General features: G+C 44.0%; 1 protein-coding gene across 2 annotated transcripts in view; it reads right to left on the bottom strand.

Annotated features, from left to right (window-relative positions):
• Positions 1–17556, bottom strand: part of SLC9A9 (solute carrier family 9 member A9) — a gene marked incomplete at both ends in the record, with an annotated part of 530059 nt that overhangs the window by 146815 nt on the left and 365688 nt on the right. The gene's annotated exons all lie outside the window — the stretch shown is intronic.

Here is a 17556-nt window from a genome sequence, read left to right on the forward strand (position 1 = left end):
ATCAGTGCTTAATACTGCTGGTTGTTCTTCTTACATGGTAGGCAGTGATATGGTTCTCTGTGATCCATGTTCCCCTCAAGGTGTATGCCAGGGAGAGAGATCTGGCCTACTCTTTCTGACTTATTCAGCTAGAAATAGAATTCAGCTAGAAAACATGTGCTATGTGGTCAATCCTATTATTCAGGCAGATGGCTGTAGATTTCACAGACTGAGAAAGTTTAAAATAACACAGATGTGTCTGTAATCTTTGGATATATACTTTTTGATGTAGGGCCCAATGGGGATTAGTTTTTTTTTAAACTATACATAATTATCCTATCAGGCCAAGATATTGTGTTAGGAATAATCTAGGCATTACTATGAAGAAAAAGTGATTATCACATTGACAAGATGTTTCTCAAGCAATTTAAAAAATATACATGCATGGCCTATTATAAAGGATTAAAGTGTATCCACTACCAACAGTGGCTAATTCAGTTAAAAATGGAAATAAAAAATGGAAATTAAAACAATGTTCTGGTTGGGAAGGAAGCACAGATTGCACTTTGATGTTGATTCTTTGAAATTATTCCTTTTCTGCCCTTTGGATACTTAATACCGAGCAGGAATAACACAATATGAGAAGCTGAGTGTGGGTTGGGGAGTAAGGCTAGTATTTTGCTAGTTATCTTCAATGCATACTTTTTTTGGGTCCGTCTCCACTAATGAAATTCAGTTTTAAGAACCCTGAGTTCTTTTTCAGTTAGCTTTGGTTGACATGAGAGCCGATGGGCCCCGACAAAGCCTCTTTGCTCTCTCATTTGGCAGTCTTTTAAAATGTTACTTTAAAACGTTTCAGAGGTTCACAATGACCACTGCTAACATGACAAAATGGGATCCACCTCACCCCTTGGAAAAGAGTGAAAACCTCCAGCTGGGCTGAACTCTGACCTGGACCCTGGGATGTCCACTTGAATATGCCGGTGTTCTGAACTAAAGAGCCACATTGGCTTTTCCTTTTTTTTTGTCTTCTCAAAAGGCAGAGAATTTTTTTTTTTCCTTGCGGTACGCAGGCCTCTCACTGTTGTGGCCTCTCCCGTTGCGGAGCACAGGCTCCGGACGCACAGGCTCAGCGGCCATGGCTCACGGGCCTAGCCACTCCGCGGCATGTGGGATCTTCCCGGACCGGGGCACGAACCCGTGTCCCCTGCATCGGCAGGCGGACTCTTAACCACACTGCGCTACCAGGGAAGCCCCAAGGCAGAGAATTTTTGATGCAACTTCAAGATTCCATTTATATCAGTGACATAATAGTGTCAGCTCTTTGAAGGAAGAAAGAACAGGCAGCAACTGGTATTATATTGTTAATTGCCCAAGAATCAATTACATCCTTGCTGAGACAAGAGGCACTTTTCCCATTTAAACTTCACAGATGCACGGACTGGCAAATTATTGTTTGGTTGTTGCTTCTTTTATTATAATTAACAATTAAAAAACACACTTTATAATGTAATTAGCTGTTTACTGGCTGTTACTGGCTCAGGTCATAGCCGGGACTTTACTTTCAAGGATGTGAACTACTAAGAAAGTATTTTAATCAACTCTTTTAGATTCAGTCACTAGTGTGGAACCATTTTGGCCCCTCACAATTAAGCCACTGGAAATTTCCAAGCTGATCTGGGTTTATAAGAAGCATCTTGTGGAAACCTATCAGTTTCTTTTCTTAAAACATTCAGCTGGGAGTTCACTGATTCTTCATTTCTGGAAAATGTAGAAGCAATTTTCTTGCCTTCCCCCTCCCCCAACCTTTTTCCTCTTGTTCATCCTTAAATAAATTCTTTTATCTCAATGTAGGCTCATATTCTTAATATTTTTCAAATACACACACATGCAGAACACACAAGAAGCTAATTTTGTTCAAGGTCAAATGGAAATTTTATGATTACCCTTACATGGACAACCTGTTTGAAAAAAGCTAATAATTTAGATAATAAGCAATGCCATGTTGGAAAATGTCACTAGAAATGGAAATTGTTAAGTGTAACAATGGATGACTGTTCATAATTATAAAAGCTAACACTTATAGGGCACTTATTATGTACCAGGCACTGTTTAAAGTACTGTATACGCTGTCCACAATTTAATTCAGTTAATGACCTCACAATGACCCTCTGAGGTGGTTTCTATTATAGTCCCCAGTTTAGAAAAAGAAAAGGGAGGTGCCAGGAGGCTGGGTGATTAGGCCATGGTTATGGAACGTGCAAGTGGCAGAGCTGGATTCAAACCCAGGCAGCTGGCCCCAGAGCCCATGCTTTCAGCCACTACAGTCTACTAGTATCTACAAAACATGATGACTGTTGAAGCAAGGTCGAAGCTTTTTGTTCGTTTGTTTGTTTTTAAATCCATAAAAATGAAGTAAAAGAGATTTGAGAAGCAATGTCTTCATATACTGATTGACAACCGCACTGATGAGATTCCTGGGGAATATACATTTGCTTACTATGAACCAGGTTAAAGCATGAAGTGGGTTAAATGTCCAGAAAATATCCATGGAAATAGTGGCAAAAGTTATGCTTGTGTAACACACTCATGCACATAAGGTTACCTCTTTATGTGGTCTCATACTCTAAGAAAAGAAACCACCATATGTTGCCACATATTTACAACTATTATTGTTATTATTTACAAATTTAGGCTACTTTTTAGGCATTTAAAACTATTCTTGGATCTTCTTCTTATTGCATCAGGGCATCTTGTGTAGAGTAAATGGTCCCTAATAATGATCAAGTAAGGTACTTCTTACCCATACCCTATCCTTTTACAAAATAGGAGTTGAGGCAACTTACGATAGAAGGTCACGTAGTTGGACAAGGACAAGTGTTATGTCATGATGAGGGGGATGGAGGGAGGGGTGGGTAGAAAATGATGGTTTTAGAAAACTTAGGGCCGGACATAGTTATGACAAATGAGCCCAGCATTTCGTGCTTAATTGGCACAAAGCAATGGTGTGATGTTGGTGAAACGTGTCTTAGCTCCTGATATTCCATCTTTTATCTTCGTTCCCTGCCCGGCTACTGGTACTTAATGCTGATATTTCTCTCCACATGTCTCCTGAGGCACCTTCCTCCCAGGGTCTCTCAGCTGGCTGTCGGCTCATCTCTTAGAAGTCAGGGCTTGATATCGGTTTGAGAAACGACCTCTCCCAAGAGAGCAGGGTAGAATAAATGAGAACACTTGGAAAACTTGAAAAGGTGTTAGAGGTATTTATTATTATTAATGGGACAGTCAAAGCAATAATACCTTTAAATTAGGGGGCTGATTCAGTGGTGACTCGGGCAGCTGTATAGGCTGTGAGGCTGTCTGGATGATGTTTGGGGTAAGGGGTCAACTTGGGACGCCCTAAAAAGACTGTATGTAAAGCAGGCATTGACTTGTATTAGGAAGAGAGGAGAGAAGGCAGGTAAAGTTAGAATTCAAAGCCCCACTGAGTCTATCTGCAAGGAGAGGAGTGGAGAAAGAGGTCTGTCCCTGCTACCTTTCGAACCACAATTAGGGCAGTTCATCTTTACAAACATTTGTTGAATGCCTGCTGTGTGTCAGCACTGTGTTGGATGCTACGGTACCATGGTGACCCAGACACATCCCTGCCCTCAACAGGTTGATGGTCTAGTGGATGACACTAACAGGCAGCTCCTCTCCATGGCTGTCCACACCAAGATACTTACTTTTAGAGGAAGTCAGACAGAGGTCTGGGAGGAAGGACTTGCACCCCTGGCTGGAGATCACCCCCGAAGAGGAGCAGAGTGTCTGTGGTCCTGGTCGTCAGATAGTGTGTAGGACAAAGCCTGCATCCACGATGGCCACTAAGGCCCAGCAGAGGCCAGAGTCACGGTGTCCTGGGTTCATTACTTGGCTGTATTGGCCTTAGAGGTCATCTCCTCCAAATCTGTTATTTTACAGATGAGGCAACTGAAGCCCACAAGATCTACTGATTGACTGGGCAGTGAGTGGCAGAGCTAGAAATAGAAACCAGATGCTCTGATGCCCTATTCATGCCACACTTAGGCCTGAGCCACAGGGGCTTGGCAGTTAGGAAAATAAGGACACGCTTAGGGGAGGGGCTATTTTCTGTCTTATGAGTCATTTACACTCCAGGGGTAGTGACTTCATCAGAGCCTCTAGGAGAATAGATTTGGAAAGAGGGTGAAGAGAGATAGGAAGCAGTGCCCTGGGTTTGGGGAGGGCTGGTTGTGGCCACTGAGATCAAGTTTTGCAGATTCATAATGTGGCTCAGTCACACACAGCCACGGGTGCCCTCACACGGGTGCCTTCCTGCTACATCACTTAGGCTGACAGGACAGAAGCCTCTTCTGACAAAACACAAGCGAGCTCTGCAGGCTTAGGGAAATGTTGAGTGTTATATACACGCATACACCCCCCTTCTCTACTGAGAGGAAGACCCCAAAGGCAGCACAGGAGCCCAACCCACGGCCAAGTCAGTGATGCTCACAGACACACAGGAAAGGCAAGACTTGGAAGCCCCAGCTGGCCCACCTGGGCCCCTGTGGAGGGGGCAGGGCAATGACAGCCAAGGTTGGGAGTGGGTGCTTCTAGGCAACTCTCCTTCCACTGACCCTGCCTACAAGGGGTGGGGAGGCCGTGCAGCTGCACGTGGCCTTCTGGGAAAGCATCCTCTTCACTTGCATCAGCTGCATGAAGAGCTCGTAGCAGCGCTGTTAGTCATGGACGCACCTGGTCCACCTGCCCTTCTGCTCAACAATCTTCCAGGTAGGGATGGTCATGTGACCCAGTTGGGCCAAAGATCCATCAGCCGAAGCTGTTGGATGGGGCTTCTAGGGGATCTGCTCTCCTGGTTAAATCAAGGAGGTGACAGATTCATGTGCTATACACGCTGTCTTCCCCCCTCTTCCTTCTGAGGACACGGATCTGTGGCGGCCTCTTATGACCGCGACAAACTAACATGACAGAGGTGATGGAAAGAGCCTGAGTCACCATTGTCATCATCGACTTTCTGCACTAGTTCTGGACAGATCCTCGGATTTCTTAATATGTGAGACAAAGAAGACCCTATTTGTGTAAGCTACATAGTTGGGTATTTTCCTGGTATCATAACAAGTAACAACCTTGGGATTCAAGGCCTTTCACAATCCGATGCCACAAAACCTTTCCTGTCTCACCTGCTGCCACCTCCCTCCCTTCTCAAAACCCCATTCCTCTGATCCAAATATCACAGCCCTGAGAAGTCCTCCGGGGAACTGGTCGCACACCCTGCTCTACACTCTAACCTTGTTCGTACCATCGCCACGACACATAAAACCATGTATTATTTGCTGATTTGCTTAGATTCTTTCAACTGCCTCCTAACTTGACTCCCAGCCTCCACCTTTGCCTCCCTACAGTGTATTCTCAGGATGAGAGGTTCCTTTGAAACACCAGTCAGATACATCCCTCTTTGTAAAATCCGCCAGTGACTCCTCGTTCTTTCAGAGTAAAAGGCAAAGTCCTTACAATGGCTTGTAAGGTCCCGTACGACCTTCCTGCCCCCATTGTTTCTCCAGGGTCTCCTTCTAACTCTAATTCTTCACCCACATTGGCCCGTAGACACTGCCCCAACATGTCAGGCTCGCTCTCACCTACAGTCTGCGTAAGTGGCTCCCTTTGCCAGAGCTCTCTTCCTCCTCTCCCTCCTTCAAGTGTTTGCTCAAGAGAGACCTTCTCCTTAGACCTACCTGGACCACCCTGACTCACATTGCAACCCAACCCCATCCCCTGTATCCAGCCCTCCACTTTCCCTTACTTTGCTCTATTTTTCTCTATAGCACTCACCGCCTTCTAATATACTGTATAATTTACCTATTTATTGTGCTAATTGCTTATGGTTCACTTCCTTTTGCCAGAAGGAAAGCTCCCTGAGGGCAGGCATTTTTGTCTTTTTTCGATAGCTGACTTATTTCAAGTGCCCAGAATTGTGCTTTGCACATAAATATTTGTTGAGTGTCTGAATAAATGGATAAATTATAAATAAATAAATAAATAAATTTATTTTATTTTATAAATTATTTATTTAAGTAAATAAAATTAATTTTATTTTATTTTATAAATTATTTATAATAATTTAATTTATTTAAATTAAATTAATCTAATTATTAATAAATTAATTAATAAATTAATCTTAAACGATTAAGATTAACATGGCACTGAGGACCTCCCGTGTGTCACACCCTCTCAGGTCCTAGGGATGTGGTGGGAATGAGCTACGGTCCTGGCTCCTGAGAGTCTGCAGCTAGATGATTGTTTACCATCCCAGTTACCCTACTTAGACTAGTCTCACTAATAGGTAGAGGGTATATTTATCATATAAAGGAAGAATAAGAATTAAAACATTAATTTCTGGAGGGCTCCTTCATTACAATCCCATCCATAATTCATACAGAAAGGGAAACAGATTGGGTCCAGGTTTTGAGGAACTTTACAAAGAAAGATGTTATTACAATGAGCAGGCTGCCCAGGAATCAGTATTTGAAGGGCTTTTATTCCTTGAGATGGAGGCCAGCTGGCTGATCTTGCCCACATTTTATCTCATCTGAAGGCACTCTCGCCTTTTTGACTGGAAATCAGCATCCAGGACATAATCTGATTGGAGTAACAGCATCAACCAACTCCCTTGGGAATGAAGTTACAGCCCTGGTAATTTCTTTGAACTTAACAATGAAAGGGAGAATTTAAATAAAACCCTTGAGACAGCATTCCTTTTCATGCACATCTAATTGGACTTGATCATAAGATTCAGTCTTGATAAGTTTGCTCTTGATTTCCTGGAAAGGTGGACAGTTCCCGTAATGACTGCAGAGGTTTCCTCCCTTGACTCAAATGTGTCAGGGCAACAAGAGCACCTCTTGATTTTGACTTTATGGCTTTTTAAAAAGAGATGGTCACTTGGTCTTTTTTGGGGGGTGGGGGGTTTATAGCACAAGCATCATGGAGATTTATTTACTTGTATTCAAAAATACTGAGATGAATAATTTTTATTGTGTGTTTTGACTCTGCTTATCTCTTTGATGGAAAAGTACTTTATAACTGATAGGCATTTCAGCAGATCAAGGAGATTCATTACCTTGGCGGTTTTTCATTTTCAGATAGGAATGAGTAGAAATTATCCAATTTCTCTTTTTATAATAACGTCCAATACAGTTAGTGTCCAATTTCACACTGCCCCTTGATTTATAGCATTTGCCAGATTAATCAAGATCTGCTGATATTATAAAAGGTTGGTGTCTCTTAACCCTATGAAGCCCAGGAGGCAGGCATATAGAACCACACAAGGATTAAACCTGACTCTCATACACACTCCAGAAAGCAATTCACTTATACTCTGTTTACTCGTGTGTTTCTATCTTGTCCTGCCCTGCCCCACATCTTGAGGAAATGTGCAGATTCTTGGCAGCAGCAGGAATCTCTCAGAAACCTTGATTAAAATCACCCATAAAGTAAAGTAAGTGGGGAGTTGCATACCAAACCTTTAGCGTTTCAATGGTTTTGAAGTTTAGATAGCCTGTATCTTCCTTATCTTTGCACATCAAGTTTTCATTTAGGTATCTTCCTACCTGATCTCTGCCTCACTAGAGGGTGATGTGCTGCAGAGGGTCTTCGGGGAAGGCTCTTCTGGCTCTGCCAGAAGACATACAGATGGCCAGCACACACATGAAAGAATGCTCAACATCACTAATCATTAGAGAAATGCAAATCAAAACTACAATGAGGTATCACCTCACACAGGTCAGAATGGCCATCATCAAAAAATCTACAAACAGTAAATGCTGGAGAGGGTGTGGAGAAAAGGGAACCCTCTTGCACTACTGGTGGGAATGTAAATTGATACAGCCACTATGGAGAACATTATGGAGGTTCCTTAAAAAACTAAAAATAGAACTACCATCTGACCCAGCAATCCACTATGGGGCATATACCCTGAGAAAACCGTAATTCAGAAAGACCCATGCACCCCAATGTTCACTGTGGCACTATTTACAATAGCCAGGTCATGGAAGCAACATAAATGTCCATCAACAGATGAATGGATAAAGAAGATGTGGTACATATATACAATGTAATATTACTCAGCCATAAAAAAGAACAAAATTGGGTCATTTGTAGAGACATGGATGGACCTAGAGACTTACAGAGTGAAGTAAGTCAGAAAGAGAAAAACAAATATCGTATATTAGCTCATATATCTGGAATCTGAAAAAATTGGTATAGATGATCTTATTTACAAAGCAGAAATAGAGACATAGACTTAGCGATAGAGAACAAATGTATGGATACCAAGGGGGAAAGGAGGGGTGGGATGAATTAGGAGATTGGGAATGACATATATACACTATTGATACTATATATAAAATAGATAATTAATGAGAACCTACTGTATAGCACAGGGCACTCTACTCAGTGCTCTGTGGTGAGCTAAATGAGAAGGAAATCCAAAAAAGAGGGGATATATGTATACGTATAGCTGATTCACTTTGCTGTACAGTATAAACTAATACAATATTGTAAAGCAACTGTACTCCAATTTTAAAAAATGGGCACAAGAATAAGATAAAAAGTATATGGCACATAGTAGCACTACACTATGATACATGCATTCCTCTCCCCAACACACACATACTTAGTTTCTTCTAATTTATGTAATGTTTCAAGTTTGCTTCAAGTTTCAGCATCTTTTTCAAGGTGGCCTTTATCATGAACTACAGTATATGATGCTATGTTGACATGTGGATGCAGTTCTATCTCTGCAAATATATTGAGAGTCATTTGAGAATAGGAACTAGGTGTTAAATTGTGTTTCTTTGGTTTCTTGCATAATGTGACTGCTTTATAGATATTTAGTGACTGATGAGTTAAAAGAAAGAGAGAGGCAAGAAAGGAAAATGAAAGAGAAGTTTTATAGGTTATCTTTCTTGCTTATTTGGAAACCCTATGTTTAGCTTTCATTATGCTGGCATCTCCTCTAGCGTCTCTGAACTGAAGAAGTTCTCATGGAAGAACATCCTGTAATTTTTCCTTTCCAGCCTCTGTGTTGTGCTGTAATTTTCCTTTCCAGTGTTTTATTGCAACTACTAACCATCTTGGCCTCCTCTTGCTGGGCCCATCCAATCTGAGGGCACAGGTTGAAAGAAAACTCCTTATTTCTCCAGAATCTACTGGTTCTGTCTCAAAAATGCCTCTTGTGCCTTCCCCTTCTCCCTATCCCCGCAGCTACTCCCCTAGGTCACGTATTCATCTCATCTCATTTGGATTCAGTTCCATAACCTTCCATCTCTCCCCACCCCAATCCATAACCTCTGCTGCTGGACCAATTGGATGTGGGTAGAGTCCTCATCATGTCAGTGCCTCTGACGATAGAATCATCTCCCTCAGCCTGGTCCCCAGCACCCTCCATGACCTCTCCACACCCAGCTCTCTCAGCCTTACATCCATCTCTTTATGTCTCCTGGGCTTCATGCTAACCAAGCTCATGTGGTCCATCCCATGAGCCTCTTCTGACCTCTCTCCTACCACTCATGCTAACCCCTTTTTTGGTCACCCAATATTGCCCTTGACTGTGGCTCTGGACCCTGTTTTCTTTCAGGCATGGCTCCTGTGCTTCTTCATCATCAGGCTTTCCCAGACTTCAGCTGGAATAAACACCTCCTACTGGCATCCCTTAGACCTTATCAAGATACCTTTTAAAATATTTATCCCTCTCAATCTTGTCTTATATTTAATATAATATTTCATATATTTTGTATTATAAAAGATTCTATTTTGGGATGTCTTTTCTCTCCTACCTTTTTTTTTAAACATCTTTATTGGAGTATAATTGCTTTACAGTGTTGTGCTAGTTTCTGTTGTATAACAAAGTGAATCAGCTATATGTATACATATATCCCCATATCCCCTCCCTCTTGCATCTTCCTTCCACCCTCCCTATCCCACCTCTCTAGGTGGTCACAAAGCACAGAGCTGATTTCCCTGTGCTATGTGGCTGCTTCCCACTAGCTATCTATTTTACGTTTGGTAGTGTATATATGTCCATGCCACTCTCTCACTTTGTCCCAGCTTACCCTTCCCCCTCCCCTTGTTCTCAAGTCCATTCTCTATGTCAGCGTCTTTATTCCTGACTATCTTGTAAGCATCTTGAGGACAGAAGGCACGACTGTGTCTTTGCTTTTTAAAGAAGTTTTTTGTTTGTTTTTTTCCCATTATAAACCCAATGTACCTGATTCCCTGAGTTGGAGGAAAGGCATTGTAGATAATGAGAAAGTTGGAGTCCAATAACCTTGTATTTTCTTGATGAAGAAGACAGTAAAGTCAAGGTTTTAAAGTAAGAGTTTCAAGTGACTTTTTAAAAAAAGTAATAATTTGCTTATGTATCTAATAAATGCTTAGCTTACATATCCATTTTCAATTATAATTCTACAGCAAATCCTACTGTCCAAAAAAATTTGCAGACTCATTACAGAAAATTTGGGAAATTCAGAAGTCAAAGCAAGGGAAAATGTCTTCACTTTGAGTCTAACACATTGCCTGAACACCTTAGACTTTCAGTAAATTATTTTTAAGTAATTAATCAATGAAATCAAGCTTTCTAGGAGATAAGGGCTTTGGAATGAGAGGGCCAGGGACCTGGAAGCCTAGGGCAGATTTCAGAGCAGCCTGTAGAGTGGCAGGATCTGAGGGGTGACAGAAAGCCCCACTCAGATCTCTCCCAAAGGGTCCCAGCTTGAGTGCCACTCAGTCTGAAATGGCACATGAGAATCCATCTCTCTACTCTGCTTAGTCAAACCACTAATACACCTGGAGGACTAACATAATTATATACAAAAGAGGATTGCGCCACACGTTACATCCTTTCCTCCCTCGAGGGACATAGTGGGGCTGGAGGTATAGGACTAGAAGGAATCGTGTAGAAAGATAAGTCACAGACCCTGACACTAAACCTTTAAGATGATTGTGCCAGCTTTTATGTCACTGTAATCAACCCCCTAGGCCCTTTTTCCTTACCCTCCCTCATCCTCAAGGCAGGCCTTTCCTGCTTTACCTCTAGTCTCTCTTTGCCCTTCTCTTGCTCCAAGTTCCTGTCAATCAGCCCTCACAGCACCTCTTCAGACACAAGGGCCATGGGGGCTCCCTTCTCCATGGGGAGAAGTAGGTTCAAGTCTGCATGAGGCTCACACTTGGTGTCTGTGGTGAGAGCACTGGCTGGTGGGCACAGGGTCTGGTCTTAGCTGACAGGCTCAGCTCATTACCCCATCCCGGTCATGCCCCTCTCCGACCCCAGGTGGCTAAAGAGCCAGACCCTGGCCTGTGAACATGTAACATGAGAGCACTTAGCATTCACATGACACCCTGTTACCTGTCATGCTCACAAAACATTTTGAGGCCTTCAGGTGGAAAGTGCTATAAATGCAAAACAGCCTCAGTCAGACCTTGTTCGGTCCATCAGCAAGTGAGAGGTGAGTTACTGTCCTGTTCCATCGAGTCCCTTGCGATTTGGTCAGATGATTTGTGAAAATCAGAGCAGAAGCGAGGGCCTCTCCCTTGCTTTCTTCACGGCGCGGGTGGGAGAGGCAACAGTGAGAAGGACGGCTGCCCTGATTCCTGTCTAATATAGCAAAATAAAATACTTCCTCTTCATGGACAGTAAGTTGTGACTAATTAGGCCTAAGTGCTTTCTGGCTGACCAGCTCCAATCCAGAGGTCAGCTGGTGTGTTTCCTAACAGATCAAAAAGAGAGAAGGCAAATGCTTGTCCCGGGGAAATGAGCTTCCTTAGCCGGGATGCTTGGCCGAGTCTGTGGTAGCATTGCTGCTCTGTCTGCATGGGTCTGCCTGAGCCACCTTCCTCCTAGTTAACTCACCTTTTATGGGTTCACTCAGAAGTCACTCCCTTCTAAAGGCCTTTCTCCACTTCCTGGATTACGTATAGCCAGGCACCTAGCTAGGTCCTCCGGTTATGTCTCATCGTCTCGTGTGCCCTTTGTGTACAGCTCTAATCAGAGTATTATCATGTCACACTTGATTCAGCTTGTTCCTCCCCCTAGACTCGGAACTTCATGATGGCAGGACTGGGTCTGCCTCGGTTCCCCACTATTGCTCCAGCCACAGAGGCTGCCGCCTAGCGGATGCTCAGTAAAACTGAATGAAGGAATTACAGACTGTTAGCACTGGAAGGGACACTGAAGCCCCCAGAGGTGACATAATGTGTCCAAAGACACAGTGTCCCTTATAGCAATCATATTTTCCTGATTTCGAATTCCAGATTCCTTCCCACATTCACTGCCTTCAGAATGAAATGGGTCACTTCCAGAACTACCCTGGTCCTTGGCCTCAGGCTCGGATTCCAGGATGGTAATCAGTGGACATAGGGTGGCTAGAGGAAGGGGATGCCCAGTGTGGGTCCTGTCATATTCAGCACCTTTAGACGGTTAGTGCAACCTGCTTCCTTTGAGGACTTGGGATACTGTATTGAGCTAAAGATCTAAGACTTTAACCCAGAAAAACAGCTGATCTCTACTAGAACATTTGAGGCCAGAGGCAGCTCAACAGGCAGAAAAGTAGGTCAAGTTAAATTCTGTGCACAGGGAGATCTGTGGCTAAATGATTGGAGGCGTGTTATGATCCCACTGATACGGTCTCAGGGAAAGAAAGATTCCCCGCCCCCAGTCACCAAATTGGAGGAGGAAAAAATGAAAGGGTTTTACTTACTAGAAACATCTTTTCTGTCCAGGGAAGAAAAATAGCTCTTAAGAGTGTTCAAGAAATAATTTCAATCAAGAGCAAGGCCATAAACATAACAGCATGAATGGTACAGAGGGATGTAAAGAGCCAGGTGCACCAGGAAACACACTGTCTTTAAGTTAAACGGCTGGGTTCCCTCTTATGGTCAGTAGAAAATTATAGAGGGGGACTGTTAGCTTGGCATTTCTTTTTTCAATAGTAAATCAATGGATCCTTCATTTTCACTAAATTGTTTTCCTGCCCTCCAGGGAAAATATGACACAAGCATAATGCAGATGAGGAAAGGAAAGGCCAGGCTGGGACAAAACATTTAATTAAACCCCCTTTTATAAAACAACCTTCCTTCAGCTTGACAAGTGGATGAAGCAAAATGTGCTTATACAAGCAAGACAATTAACCAGGTCCATACAGTTTAGAACTCGCATGGATCAGTCGCAGGTGGTAATTCAGCCCACTGCTCGTCAGGTGTGTGCTGTGGGGAGGGACCGGGGGCGGGAGGCCCAGTCTCTGCAGAAAGGTGGCTTCAGAGCAGCAACTCTGCACTCCCTCACAGAGCAGAGGTTTATGTGGGATTTGGCAGTGCCCAAGTTTCTGTGTTTCTGGAGCAGGGTGGAGACGGATTCTACCAAGTGTCCCCCTGGTGTGCATGTGTGTGTGTGTGTGCACACATGCGCACGCACACACGAGGTAGGGGCTGGGAGGGAGTCTGGTGGAATTCTGCAAAAGAAGTACACTCCAGGGTACAGCCCGAAAGCCATCTCTGCCTTCCAGCCTGAGAAATCGTCTAGCTTAGTTGTTCAGAAGCATGTGTCTGAGATTCATAAACACATGAGATTTAAAACCTGGGGAGTTTTTAAAAATGCAGATCCCCAGCCCCACTTGAGACAGCGGAAATGGTCTCCCAGGGGAGAGTGAGAACACTATCTTACAAGCCCTTAGTCTGGAATGACCCACAGGGTTTGGGGCCCTTTGGTCCGTCCAGCACCTGCCTTTGGCAGCTGAGGAAACCAAGGTTGAGACTGTTGGAGCCACATGGATCTTGAACCTCTGATCAGGGAGTGGACTCCAGTCTCCAGAGCCACACCCCACCGCCTTTCTTCGGGAATGCGGCTGCTGGAGGACTTGGGGGCTCATTTGACGGAGGAAGGTCACACTGCCGCTGGCTGAACTCAGGCCTCCCCATTCAAAGCCCAGGGCTCTGGCTACAACAACATGCTGCTTCCTTTGTCCTTGCTAAGGTCCTTTCGCTTGTTGATTCAGTCATTTATGCAGTTGTTCAATTTGTACAGTGTTAACCTTGTGTGATTGCCCACTCTGTGCTACTCACAGCTGCAAGGGGTGGGGATATAAAGTTAAATGAGCAGTGTCTATATCCTAGGGAATAACACAGCCTAACAGCAGTGACAGCAGTAATAATGAACAACAATTACAGGAACTTATCACTTGCAAGGCACTGTCTGGAGCCTTTTCTGTTTACTTAGTTAATCCCTCACAGTAACCCTGTGCAGTAGGTGCTGTTGTCCCATTTTGCAGATGAGAAAACAGAGGCACAGAAAGACTTGCTTCAAGTCACACAGCTAAAGAGACCTAAGATTTAGTACCTTGGTAGTTGGGCCTCCGAGCCCATCTTCCTAGCCACAGCCTCGCACTGCCTCTGGCTAAGCTCGCTGTACCTTGAGAGTCCAGTGGAGGCACAGGGTCAGTTCTCCGTGGGATCAGGAAAGGTTCACAGATGAGAAGTCGCCACAATCAGCACCAGGTGGAAGGTGGAGTAGGAAGAAGAATTAAGGCAAGAAAGGCAGCCTGAGCTCTGGGGGCTCAGGAGCAGAGGGTGGAGGAGGGACCTCGCAGTGGGGTACCTGTCACTTCCTGGTTTGTGGAGTCATGTGGCTTTTAGGTGTAATCTGTCCCCCTAGTAAGGGGCCACCTTTTGGGACCATGCCATTCCTCTGTGTCTCCCACCCAGAGCCCCCAATAAATACCAGGTGAATGAAAAGGAGAGGGTGGGACAGAGAATGCAGGGACCCTGGCTCTGAGGAGAGGAGATAGTTCAGGGGCAGCTGTGGCCACAAGGACGAATCAGAAGCCAGTCCTGCTGGGGCAGAGGCAGCTCTTCTAAAGCTCTGGCACTTACGTCTGGGCTTTAAAGGTAAGCCCACAGTGGCTCTATGGGTTCAGGAGTTCAGAGGCTACCCTGGTGCCAAATTCAGCCTGCCCCTGACCTTACGGCCTTCCCAGGGCAGCAGAATTAGCCAATGCAAGTTGCTTTGTCTTCATGCTCACTTAAGCCACATTCAAACTGTGCTTAGAGCAGGAAAGAGACAGTTAAGATGGAGTGAATGGTGCAGGAAACAAGGGGAACACAGGCTGATGCTAGTGGAGAGTGTGTTTGACCTTGGTTTGCCGCTTTCCTCGGCAGGGGAGACCCACCTAAGGATTTTACAAGCTCTGAGAACACAGCGACTTCATGTGTCCTGTGAAATCAAAAGGTCCTTTAAGACATTCTAATGATCTCTTTAATCACCGCCATGCTAATGTGGTTTGAATTCTGGGAGACTTCCCTATTGTTTATTGTTGACAGAGTGGCGACACATCCCAACGGGTACATGAAGTTCTTTATGAAATGAGCCCTAGGAACCTGGAGGGGTTCGCCAAGGGGCCTCAGCAAGCCTCTGCTTCCCAAGGCAGGGTCTTTACTGAACATCAAGATGCTCTTGCTCCCTTTGATGAGAACTTCCAGAATGATCACAGAGGGCTTTGTGGTAAAAAACTATTTGAACCAGTACATCCCCCAAAGGAGATTTGCTGGCAGAATTGAAACTGTTTAAATATGTTCATACAGAAGAAACTTTAAAATAAGCCTGGCATAACTTTTGTGGGTTGTTATTCTACAGAGCTTGGTCCAGAACTATAGATTTAAAGATGCTGTTACTGGGAATTCTGTTCACTGAATTGAGCATCCTGAGTGGTTTGGCCTCGCTAGAGTGAGAGAAAGTGGGAGGGTGGAACCGGAGCCAGGACTGCAGAGGCAGGCGCTGGCACAGTGGAACGCTGCCTTTTAAGTACCTTATGAACCAAAATGGACATGCAGTGACAATTTCACACAAACAACAAGTTGGACTTCCTACAGAGCAGTTTCTGAAAGGACTCAGTGTGTTGGAGAACAGCATCTTGGCGCCCTGGTTCAACATAATGGAGACAATCCACTTTCAACTTCCCATTTCAGAACGTTCACCAAGCTCTCACATGCCTAACAGCCAGACAATGGCACAGTGCTCAGCTTTTGTAAACTGCTTGCTACCCACGCAAATCCTAACTTTTAAAAGCCACATCTTTCGAGTATCCTTCATTAACAGGGGAAAGCGAAACAGGATGGGTGAGGCCAGTTAGTAGGTTGGGTTAGGTGTGTGACAGGCTGCGAGGGTCCGCGGGGTCATGTAAGGACACTGGGTGGGTTTGTGGGACCCAGTGGGGTAGGAGCTGGTGGTGAAGGACAAGGCTTTTCCTATTTCAGTTGGTAGAATGTTCTCTGAGGTTATAATCCTTTGTTTCCAGTACTTAAGCATCATCAACTGCCCTTTAAGCCGTGTAAAGTATGACTGAGGACTCCGGTTACAGCCTCTGGGAAAGAAAGGAGCTTTTGAACCCTCTGTAACCCTTTCTGGCTGAACAGACACGTGAAAGCACAGTGTACAGCAAGCCACCCTACAGGTGAACAGAGTAGGGCAGAGGTGGGGAGGGATGGAAAATTACATTTTGAAGCAAGGTTTAGAATAATTTTATCATCATGTGCTTCCCATGTATGATTTCTCAAAGCCACCCCAAGTCTCCTGTTCACTGCTTGCGTAGGCGCCTCCTGTACTGATGAGGTGAGCATTGTTTTTCGGTTTTAAGCATAATAGTGTTTTAAGATGTAACCTTATTTGCTGCTCTTTTAATTGCTGCTTTGCAATATTTTATCTATTTTAATTACTGTTTTAATGTGCTGCGTGTATCCCAAGATGCTTCCGTGAAGGGTACCATGTTAAGAAGTGAAGAACTAGATAAATAAATCCACATAAGGATAAGATTACATTAGTCAAACCAGTGTCTAAATGAGCATTTTTTAATTTGCCCAATGTTGAGTGTTAATGAGCAATAGTCTCTCTTTCAAGTGTAAGGACTGAGGTGTGATACCCAAGGTCAGACATGGAGCATGGGTAGAGCTGGGAGTGGAAGGCAATATTCCCAAGGGCTCTCTTCGTTTCCAATAACTAGAATCCATGCTATCATGTTTGAGTTTGAGCTTCTGTTCTCAACAAGTCTTTAAAAGTAACAATAGCTCTAGTGAAGGCAAAAGTATATATTTTCCACTTAACTCTAGCAGCAATTGAATTGTAGTTCTCTTGGCCAGGAAACAAATTCCACAGACCCAGTTCTTAACCTGAATCATGTTACCCTTGGTCACACACTCGACTGCGTTCCTTGGCTTAGTAAAGTAGGAAACGGATGGTGGGTTCAGAGTTTCCTGAACCTGAAGTAGGTGCTGTAATGACATAACGCCTCTCCACTCCCCCACGGCCACACCAAGCTTTTTATTTCTGGATTTAAGCACAGGCGAGGTGAAAACAATAGCTGAAATTTCATAAAACAGTAGTAGTTACGCCTAAATGTTTTTACTGACTTCCTAAAAACATGTTGGAATCAGCTCCAACTGCGTTTATAAATGAAAAAGGAAATGAAGCTCAACACCCCCACTGCAAAATTCTTTGGTCCTGAATTGGCCAGATGCCTA

The sequence above is a fragment of the Hyperoodon ampullatus genome (assembly GCF_949752795.1).
Source record: "Hyperoodon ampullatus genome assembly, chromosome: 5".
Lineage (NCBI taxonomy): Eukaryota > Metazoa > Chordata > Mammalia > Artiodactyla > Ziphiidae > Hyperoodon > Hyperoodon ampullatus.